Consider the following 12,066-nt stretch of genomic DNA (forward strand, 5'->3'; position numbering starts at 1 on the left):
TGGAAATATCAGGGGTGAAGGAACAGCCGTTCATTTTGAAATGAGCTTTAGGTTTTGAAAGGCTTCTCTAATCTCAGAGGGGTTGGAGAATTGAACTCAGTGTGCAGCAGTGGTTCCCTTTCCTTTTTGTGTCTGATGTAGCTCCATTATAGCTCAGTCAGATGAGCCCCTCATTGATACCGGTCATCAGGATGTTGTTTGAAATTGTCTAAGTTTGGTTTCTTTTTGTTTCCAGTAGGTTAGTCAAGTTTGCATTTTTCAGCAATGTATCCAATCACTTCTCTGCTCGCTCGCTCGTTTTTTTACGTACTCTAAATCGCAGCATGCTGTGTTCGTGTATCACAAGGAAGGAAAAATCAACACACAGCCTATTTATTTCCCTCTTGGACACAAGAGTTTAATATCGGTGATCCTGAATAGTTGGCATCCCACTGCTTTTCGAAACACACGTGTCAGGTTAATGAAGTTGTGTCTCCAGACACCTTTTCCCCCTTTTTTTTTATGAGCTCACTGTATTTTTAGTGTGGACAGTTAATTATGTTAATTACCTCGCGGTCCTGGAAACATCAGCATGCTTTAGAAGATTGACTTACACCAATACTTAAATTCAGGCTCCGCCACATTTGTCACTATTTGTTCTGTCATTAACCTACAGTACAATATACTCTCCACCAATCGACTTGAAAGCTGTTAATTCTGTCTGGGTGTCTTCTCCTTTAGCGTGGCCTTAGATTGAAGTGATGACAGCAATGATTAATTGAATCCTGTGTATCAAAATAGCCCTGTTTGCGTCAATGCCCAATCAACATATCTTTCAAATCAAGAGGTGACATCGAGACCTCAGTTTTTGATGAGTGCAATGACATCTGCCAAAACATGGAAAAAGTATGAAATCGCACACAAAGTACTAAAGTTGATGCAAGTCAAACAAAAACAGTTGCTCATTTTGTTAAGTTTAGTTAGTTTAGTTAATTTAGTTGATTGTTATTTACTTGGATCATTTATTGAATTGTGTGAAGCGATAACATGTTATGATCATATCATCACAATACAGTTTCACTGTAAATAGATATTTAGTGAAAAGTTTGTTCTATAAAAATAATATCGACCAATCCCAGCTGCACTGACCCACCCTGCTCTGTGCTGGGAGGCATTTATGATACAAGAGCCGCTGGGTGGGACCGTCATGCTGCTACCATATATCAATCCCAGAGAAAGCTAAAGGGCCGCTCCTCCTATGTATAGCCCAGCTGTGTTTTATTTTGGCGGAGGGTCATTCCATTTTGTACACAGACCTCCCAGTCGGTCAGTCTTAGCAGAGTGAAGAGGGGTTAAGCAGGTGGAAGGGTGGTAACAACACTGACGGTAATCACTTTTACTTTTTCTGAAAATATGCTTCCTCCTAACAACAAGCACACAGAGGAGAGAATTTGAAATGAACTCAATATAACTATATTCAGATTTTTATTGTAATCGATGTCGATCTTTTGGCTACTAGTAGCCCCATGGAGCAAAGAGAAACTCAGATTACAACACACAGAGGGAGAGCGACTTCATTCTCTGCTCAGGTTATTCCACTATATCTTTACATATAAAAACATATATGCTCTATTAATTCTCTGAATCCTGTAACCTTTAACATTTCCTGGTTAGCTTTTCAAATGCAAAAGCTTCCTTTTACTATCATGTTAGAAACGATATTCCCTTCTTAACATTTTCTATGGAAACTATTACTAGAAAAAAGTATATAATATTGCTAATTGCATCCCTGGTTAGGTGTTCCCCAACCGTAATGGTATGCAGCCTAAATCCATCAATGATCCTGAAAGGGGTTAACTGACCGAGAGCAATTTATTTTCCTATTATCAGCAGGCCAAGCATGTTAAAGGTGTCCTGGAGATCTTTAAAAATCTTTTTAAATACTCTCGTGTTCTGGGGTGGCCACATCTCAGACCTCCACGAAACACCCTTTTGAGATGACCATGGCCACTGGTGGCGCTCTGCCTCATTAGTGAACTGTGGGAACAAAAGACTCAGACGAGAGGAGTCCAAACCCACATAAATACAGGGGAGGGGGAATTATGCTCAAATGTAAAACTCCCAGACAAACGAGATTGGAAAACTCTCCGGGGCGTCTTCTAAACTTTGCTGCTGTTATCAATCAAGAATATTGCCATGCGAGTCCATACAGGACTTGAACAAACTGCTTCTTTAAGCATTTCTCCGGGAGGCATAAAAGTGTATTTATGGTCACCACGGGCAGGTATGGAGGAAGATTGGCAAACATGAAAATCAAGTCCTCTCCCGGGTGCCATCTAGCCGCGCTCGGCTGTGTTAAATCATAGATGGAAAGAACAACAGTCTGGTGGCACAACGGTCCGGTCTGACAAAGCACTGCCTTGGGCCTGCGTTTTACCTTCTCTCTACGGCGCGTTATTGGAGTCGATGTTTTGTCTTCATACCTGTTTTCAGCTCTGTAATGAACTTCATCTGTCTTATTGTGCACATCAATGACATGCTCCAGTTTAATGTAACCTCCAGTTTAGCGTATATTATCCAGGGCCAAGATTTAGGGCTGCAGAAGATCCTGTTTCTGCACTTAGCTGATGTGGGATTGATTTCCTTTACGAATATATGAATCACTGGGGTCATTACTGAGCCAGACTCTTTCATTAAATTGAGCTATATCTCCTGCGTCAACCCAGGGCCTTCGGAGAGCCCTCCACCAAGAATCTACTCCATGGGGCAAAACCACTTTGAAAACAGCAATATGTAAAGTATAGCTCCATTTATCCCACAAACGCAGAACATTGATCCTCTGTGGAGAAAATAGGTGACAACATACTCTTGGAGCCTTTTTAATAATTCAGATGTATGTGGAGGGCTTGTAAATATACTGATAAGTGGATCTTGTTTGATGAATGTAGAAGCAAAATCTTGTAGTTATTTGAATGAATAATAGAGTGGTAGAAAATTATAAATACAACGAGACACCGGTGTGCTCGTATAAATGCCAGCAATGCTTTCCAAAACCCTTTTAATTGGGAGGCCTATAACGGATCACTGCAAGTCGCTCTCACTAGGATATTCCTCACACACACATGGGCAGTATTGACTTTTCAAATAAAAAGACATTAATGTAGATAACGGCCATTTTGAATCCTCATTAGTCACCGGTAATCTAGAAACATGGGCGATATATTAAGAGTGGTGTTCGCGGGTAGTCATTAAAGGGGAAATAAAAGACAAAATAAATCCAATCTTGGAACGCCTGCTATTAATCATGTTGGCCACCACTGGCTGCCTGGCTGCTTAACAGTTTTATTGAGTCATTTATGCTGGTTTCCCTGATAATCCATTTATTCTGAATAATGCCTCCCTTCATGCTCATAGTGCTGTGTTCAGGTGATACCGCTATAAACTGTATCTTTTTTTTCCGTCCCTTCCCCCTTGACAAACATATATTACAACAATTACATGTAATGGCTGACAGAAGAAAAGCAACAATTGCACATTATTCAGGGAAGCTTTTAATGAAAGTGTTAATTAAGTATATTTTCAATTATTCCTTCAGGGGATCACAAACCAAGATGGTATCATGAATAATTTACTGCGGAGTATCTAATTAGAACTATTTTAATGTTATTTCCGCAGCAGATAGCAGAGAATTATAAAACGAGAAGAGTAACCTACGCAGAAACGGTTCACTGGTGTCCCTGAAATAGCACACGGGGCTGTACGTGGCTTCATGGGCTGTGAGACAATGCAGCGATAAGCGATGACCAAGATGTTCTGGAGGACGTAATCCCTCTGCTCAGGCTCCAGAAGTGTCTCTCGGACAGCTGTGCATCTGCACCTCCAGAGGCTGACAGCACTCCTAAAATACCAGGCCCAGAGTCCCCCCCCCCCCCCCCCCAACCGCCCCTCATCTGCAGTGAGAAGCTGTTTAGTGTCCAGATGCACTGCAGTTTTGACAGATTTTTTAAAGGCAACATCCTCACACCTGACTGAAGAATCGCTGAAGACGAATGCTGCTGACAGCCACAGCTAAACACTTTAATTAGGTATGTGACAGAGCTGTCCTCTGGTCCGGGGGTTTCATCGTAATACACAAAAAGGAGAATACAAAACACACGGGGCAGTGTTTTTTCTCTCAAGACTATCTAACTGAGGAATTACCTTTTTTAGGACCTGAGCTTTGTCCCAGATCCATACGACATACTAAATCCACACAGCATGTACCACATACTTATTGTCACAGTGTACTATGTTCGCATGTAGTAAACAACATACTTTCCCATTTTATACTGACAGAAATGACACAATACGTGTGCAATACGTCAATCTAACTGCAACTTTGGAGAGCCACTGCCAATTAAATGTATGAAAGATGGCAACATGTTTTTCCATGTGCCAGAAGTCAAAGAGCGGATGCCTCCTCCAAGGCTGCACAATCCTTTAAATTAGTTGTGATAAAAAAACAAAAAAAAGGATAATTTTTAATTAGTTTTAATCTGTACCCAGATATGCATAGAAAATATACATAAACAATTATAAGATGCATGGCAAGTAAACACGTGTGTGCGTTGGTTCAGGAGAATATATCAACATCGTTTAAACATGTACTTCATGTTTTAATTAAAGTAAATTCTGGATCAGCACTTTTCATTTGTTCCAACATTCACTAAATACCAATGAAATCTGTCCCCTGACTTTTGAGATACTCTGCTTAAAACTGGGCCTTAAACTAAAGGGGTGAAGGATGAGAATCTCCAGGATTATCCCTTCAAGCATTATAGTGTTAAAGAAAACATTCACAGCTGCTTCTTTTCTAGGCAAACGTGAGCGGTCTGTTTCCGTTCACCATTAGTAGATATTCGGTTGTATATTTAGTAATGAGGATTCTGAGTGTTCTCAGCAGCGTCTCCGGAGACTTTCTCACAAGGTCCTGACTAAAAGCCTGAAGCGGATCGAGTGTCCCACGCAGCACAAGTCCTAGCACCTGACGACGTGGTTCTGCAGGGAGTTTCTGCTGTCACAATAAATCAGGGACAGACGGGATACAGTATAATCGCGTGAGTGTCCCGTTTCTCTCGCCCTCTGCGTAACGCTTCGGCAACATCTCTGCCGCGCGCGGTGGCCGCACACTGCAACCGCACACTGCAACCGCACACGTCGCCATCCCCCACAGAGCTTGATGGTTGACTTGAGAGGAATAATCCATGGGAGATAACGAACAAAGAGCCGTTGACGGTTTGTGTTGCAACTCTTCTACTGTACACAATGATGGAACTGTTTTGCCAGTAGCCCACTTTATTCTTGAACCGCCCTTGCTTTGAAAGAAGACGGAATAAACGCGATGCCTTTTGAGGGAAAATAAGTCTTTGTTTTATATCTTAACGTGTAGCTCGTACCTTTTTATAACTGAGGCGTTAAAGACATTTGACGATGTCTGAAAACAAAGTGTTCCACTCTGTAACCATATGAAGCCTATACTTCAAAACCAAAGTAAATTGAGGCGCCTGAACTATCGGAGCGTGGGCCCGTGCTGTGCTTATAGCCGAGCTTCCTTCCTTCATAACAATGAATCATAACGTCTAATTCTCACAAATTACCCAAACATTATGTAGTTCTCTCATTTCCAGCGCTTTTTAATCTGTGTCTGGAGTATTCGCTGTCACTTCATGTTGCAAACACTCCTTTCACTCTGGCAGTTCATTGTCTTTTGATGGGCCATAAAAGGCTCGGTTTGATGGATGATAACTCGGGGCGTCTCTCTTTGTTGTGGGATGTGACGACTGAGTGCGTGTGAGATGTGAGGAGAAGACGCGGTGTGAATGGGAGATGTCATTCATGTCTCGCGCTGATACCGAGGCCTTAAGCACGGGCTTTGATCTCTGTGAATGATTGCAAAGCAAACACAAATAAAAGATTCCAGCGTGTTGCAGTTTCCAGTGAGAAAGTTGAACTGTTTTTTTTTCGAACATTTTCCGAGAGGTCTCTCCCTGATTCTCCAGAGCTAGAAATACCTGCGTGTATCAGGCCGTGTGATGATTTAGAGGCTAACAAAATTGGAAAAGGTGTTTCTAGGAAGGCAATGCATGCTCTGTCCTCTACCTGTATGTAGAATGTGATTTACCAAGGGAGAGGACGGCTCATGTCATTGCCTTCTGATCCAGTCCAATAAATATTGAGAGCTCTGTCGGCCCCCGGACTCCCCGCTGACCCCACAACATCTGCTCAGACACTTACTACTTAATGTATTAGCTGTGAGAACAGAACAGGGCAGGTGATTTCAGCTGGAGCCAGAGAACATGAAAAACAGATTGGGCCTCCGGTTCATGCAATTGAATTAAAATGAGTCACCCCCAGCTTTTCTCATAAAATAACATCACAAATAATATTATGGCATTCAGGACAGATGGGGATATTTCATAGGTCTGCTTGATAGTGGCAAGACAACTGAACCCATAATTAATTGCAGGCAGCTCACATAAGGAGTCGATTGTGAGGGAAAGATTCCTGAGATAAATGTATATAAATTACCGCCATTAAAACAAACTACAAACTGCTTTCCAGATTATTGCAGCAATTTGTTGTTGTAGAGCAGCTCTCCGTGTCCACATGAAGCTCTTGTGACTTTACTTAGATGCTATTTAACCAGCTCAGCCTAATGCTCTTCATGGCCTCTACATTAAATATTACAAAAGGAATACTTTAATGGTCTAATCATGCTGGTTGTTCTGGTCATGAGAAGACATTTACCAGCTATACAAGCTACTATTAGGAATTAAATATATTTGAAAGCGTACTCATTAGGAGAATCCCCATGAGGCACTGGGAGAGGTTGACCAAACTGATTACAGAACGCTTGATAAATACGTGCTATTATGTGAGAAATGCTGATTACCTGATTTCTACTGTCTTTAAACAGTCTGTTTACATGTTGGTGATACGGTAACACGTTTGGCCATATTGCATGATTGGTTTTAAACAGTTAAGGACCAGTTCAGCCAAACTATAAAACAAAACATCCAACTTATCTCTAGTAGACTCATAAAACCCCAAATGCATAAACCTATAGAGATCGTTTTGGTCGTATTTGCCCAGATTCACATTTTGATACATCTGCCTCTGAGCTTTATGCGCCCACTGCAATACAATGAAGGTGAAGTGAATGGTGTTTGGGATGCTTAAAGCATTGAATTACACAATATTAAGAGTCTATTTAGCTCTTGTGCTAAATGCTAACGTCAGTATGCTAACATGCTTACAATGCCAAGATGCTCATGATGGACCGACAGACTAACATTGCCGTCCCTTGAGCCTTGCCGCTAGCATGGCTAAAAACGTTTTCTTTTCTTTTTCGATCAATATCAACAACAAATCCCATGAAAAGACTAAAAATATTTCCAGTGCAGCCACAGCCTGGTACAGCGTCCTTCTCTCTGCCATAGAGCTCCATTATTGGGTTTGGACTCAGTGCCATGTTTTGGTCTTTTCGTGGGATTTGCAGCCAAAAACAAAAATACAGAATATCCTTTAAGTTTTCTTCATGAAAGACTTTGACTCAAGCAACTCATCAAGTACACTGAGAACACACAACTGATTTCAATAAACATTGGCATAAGGTTTGACCATGGGCCAAGTAACAAGCGATTTGATTTTGGTGCAGATCCAGGATTGTTTAAAGTAACTGTGAGATACGGCACCTTTGCACTTTTACACCTACTCATTTACTTCCTCTTGACTACTACGCTTACTTTAATGGAAACAATCAGGCACTCGGTAACTTATATCTCCATTGTTATTTTTTATGCAGATCGAGATCCTGATATGATACAAAGAAAATGTCTCATTAAAATCTAAAGTTATGTTGTATCACATTAATTATCTCTCTGAAGCCTTGGGGGACGTATCTTCTCTCTGAGCGCTGTCTCGTGCAGGATTGGAGTTCAGAAATCAGCGTAGAAGAATGCTTGTGAATTTGCACTTGCGCCACCTGTGTGGGAGTAACACAGACTGAAAGCACATTTTAAATCTCCTGTCAGTTGAAAATGAGTAATGTGCTGCAGACCATAGCCTCAGGATAAAGTCATATCTGAAGGAGTATTTGAAGGATATCAAAAACCCAGGATACCTCAAATTGACCCCTGTCATTTCCTTCAACAATGTGTGTGTGTATATATATATATATATATATATATATATATATATATATATATATATAATATATATTTTTTACTCTTTTGTGTCTTTTTCTCCCATATGAGCAAAGCTTTATGCTATACGCAGCGATCCTCAGCCATCTGGTTTTCATTTCCTGTGAGGTTCAAGATGGTTGTGAGTTTAAAAAAAGGAACCCCGTTTGAACTGGGGGCTAATGTAGTCAGGATGGAATCTGTCATTCAGTCTATTGCATGTTGATGACTGAGGGCAGTTTCAGCTGTAAGCAGTCCATGATTTATGGACACCGAGTGAACTCTCATAAGCAAAGAGCCAACGAGGAGTTCAGAGCAGCAACTGGGCCCTTTTTTTTTTGGCCGCAGCACGCCTGCGTTTTCTTTCCATTCATGCCAAAGTATTTCGCACGGCAATTAGCTCCGTCCTCATTTGGGTCTGCAGTCCCACAGGGTTAGCGAAGCCATTTATCATCCTCAGGGCTTGGAACTCTGCGGCTCCGTCTCAGGTAGTTTTTTTTGTAAACATCCATTGGCCCCGGCTCTTTCCGTTTCACCAAATGAGAGGGAGATACAGTAGTTTTGAGGGTCTGCCATCTATCCATCTGTCAGACGCTTTGCTGTTTCTCTACAGGTGTGAAGTCAAAAGGGAAATGTCATTTCACATGGCTCATTTGTCATGCGGTAACTACATAGTGAGAGTGAATAGAGTGATGACAACATGGCCCCTTGCTTTTTTGTTTTTTTTGGGAGGGTCTGGATTTGGATTGTGGAGTGCGGGTGAGACTAAAGAATACTCTGTACATGGCTAATGAGGAGTACGCTCAATAGAAAAAAGGACGAGAGTTATTATTATGTTTTTAACGTTAAATATATTGAGTCTTTTAGTGAGCAGAATTTATAGAGCTTTTTAATAGCGGACTTGACATTTAGCACATGTTTACACAAACACAGCTGTAACATATCTAACCTCATTAGGCACATATTAAAGAGCTATTCATGTTGTACGCTGATCTACGTCTTGAGTTATATTGAAACTTAAGTGTTGGCTCTGCTCCACGTATATAGCTTCCAAATGCCTGTGGGGCGTCATTAAAACACATATTTGAGCAGGCAGAGCCATAAACATATGCTGGATGCATTTTCTGTGTTCTAAGCCGAAACATCTTCAGAGGCAGCCAGGAAAATAATTGAAGTACAGTATGTGCATTTTTCTGTTTTCACTTCTGTCCTTGGAGAGTCATTACTTTGCAAAGAGCTTGCCAACTGATTCTGAATCCATCATTCGTTGAACCGATATATTGCGGTCTCGGTCTCTACTACGTCTTTATCAATCAGAATTAAGGAATTAGATTAAGCTCTTTGGTTTTCTCCCTCTTAAGTGGAGTCGCACTGCAGCGCAGACCCAGGGGTTATGGGGAGTATCAGAGGGGACTAATTGTCAAGGTTATGTCTCAGCAGATGATTGATGTGAGGCCAGGCTGTTTTTGTCAGCCTGTCAGGTGGCTGGAATGTTTAATGTTCTCATTATTGGTTGCTCTGTTGTGTATATTTCTCTGTCAGCGCCGCTGAGCCATCTGAACTGCCAGAGCACTTCAAAGGCCTGCAGGTCATCCGTCTTCCTCCTGACGCCCTGAATGTTCAGCCTCAGCTGAGTGCTGGTGATTTGTTATGACTTGAGAGCCAGCTGACAGACAGGTCTCCTATAAAAAAACATGCACCCATTTCCCTTTTGTCGTGCGGTGAAAGCACCGCTGCTCCTGTAAACGGGAGGGGGCGCAACTGTCGCAGGAGGCCGGCACCTGACAGTTGTGTCATCTCACTAATTTGCAGACAGGGACGACTTAAAGTATTTTGTCTTCTTCTTTGCTTCAGTGTGGATTCTGCTTCGAGTGTCGCGGATTCTCACAGGTCACCATCTGTTGTGCAACACCACAGGGAACAAAGCTGAAGGGGAATCACTATATTAAGGCACATTTTCATATTCATCATTAGTCCGGGGCCCGGTACAACACCATGCGACGGCACCGAGTGGAGAGCATCACGGGACAGAACGCTGATGGCTGCAGAGCTAGTCATGCAATTTAAAGTGAGAGGTGAGACGCTAAAGACAAGTGGAGGGAAAGCGGAATCCAATTCTCAATTCTTTTCCCAGGCTCGTTATAAGATGGATTGTTTTCTGCTGATCTAATTTTGGATCATACAAAAACAGTCCATTTGTCTTCAAGAAAAATGATGTGCCACATGGTGCAGATGGAATTTTTTTTTTTAAAGCTGAGGGAGATTAAAGAGAAACTCTGCTCCTCATCCCTAATCACGAGCTGTAGATTACTCTGTCGATTTAACCAGATGGCAGGCTAGATTCTGAAGGCCCTCCTGTATATTAATGAAGAGCCGTCTGTTATATTTGACTTAGGTAAGTGAAATGTCCATCACCTGTAATGGTCTGCCAGCTGGCATTATGCATTTTGCACCACTTTGGGTCCACGTGGCATTTTTCATTTGCAACGTTATTGAAGGAACATTTTTGTTTCCTGGTATTTTCCATCATCGTCACTGTTCTGGTAAATATATTCTTTTTTTTTTCACCAGGAAGGAAAGCTAATTTCCTCTCATAGGTCAAGGCAATAATTCTGGCACTAAAACTGTCGCGCCGGGCGAAGCACACAAGTTCAATAGTAACTTGATTAAGTTAGCCTGTCGACATGACTGCAAACACGGCAATACAGTATGTTAACAAACCTAATAATAGGAAGGGTGAGATAAAGTGGAGGGGATGGCTGCACAATATCTCGCCAGTCGTGTGTCTGGTGCAACGAGCCGTTGACCTTAAAGAACAGCTTATGTGGCTTCGGTTTATTGTTAGTTAGTGTGCAACATAATGCTTTCTTTGTCTTCCGCCTCGGCTGGCTCTACAAAAGACTTGTATGTGTGCGTGACTTTATCAGATATTCTTACTAGCTGCCTGCTCCGTGCATTTCAGACTAGTTTGCCAAAGAAACGCATCATCTTTGTCTCCGAATGTCAGTCTGAAGGGACTGCAGCAAACTTAAAGAGGCAATGAACACATGTTTGCCAGCCGGAGTATCCAGAAACTCCCTCCACGAATATGCCAAGCCTAATTTTAAACCAACAGCGGGGGGAACTTTGGCTGCATTTCCCAACCAGAGAGCACGAACAGCGCGGAAGCACAATGCCAGTGTGTCATACATTTAAACACTGTTAAATTAAAGGCTGTTTACTGTTCTCGGAGCCCATTCATCTTACTCAACGTTGGTCTGCTTTCTTGCAAATTTGTCAGTAAGAGCTTCCACATGCCAAGGCGAGGAGGGGAAAAAGTTGGGGTTATCAGAGGAGGGTTTTTCATAGCGTGTCTCTTCAGTCAGCCTGGAGGTAATTAGCCACCTCCACACAATAAGGCCATAAGTCATTAATCACCCGGACCCGAGCAGAAGTCGACTCCCTGTGAGCAAGACGTTTGGAGACGCAATGTTTCCCGCCTATGACAGATTTCAAAATGGCCCCTGTCAGTGCTGTGTAAATTATAGGGCATGTTGAGTGCTGAAAGACAAGGGCCCACTGTTTAACTCACTGTTGCTCTTTCCTTTGCTTTGTGTGTTGACAGACTCTCTTCGAGGGAAAATTCCCCTTTTTCTCCGTTTCCCATCGTCTGGCGTGCTACTCAAAAAGACAAACTTTATTGTGAGTATACAGAACACACACACACACACACACACACACACACACACACACACACACACACACACACACACACACACACACACACACACACACACACACACACACACACACACACACACACACACACACACACACACACACACACCCACACACACACACACACTGTATCCACATTAGGATAACC

This window comes from Pholis gunnellus, assembly GCF_910591455.1.
Source record: "Pholis gunnellus genome assembly, chromosome: 21".
In the NCBI taxonomy this organism is placed as follows: Eukaryota; Metazoa; Chordata; class Actinopteri; order Perciformes; family Pholidae; genus Pholis; species Pholis gunnellus.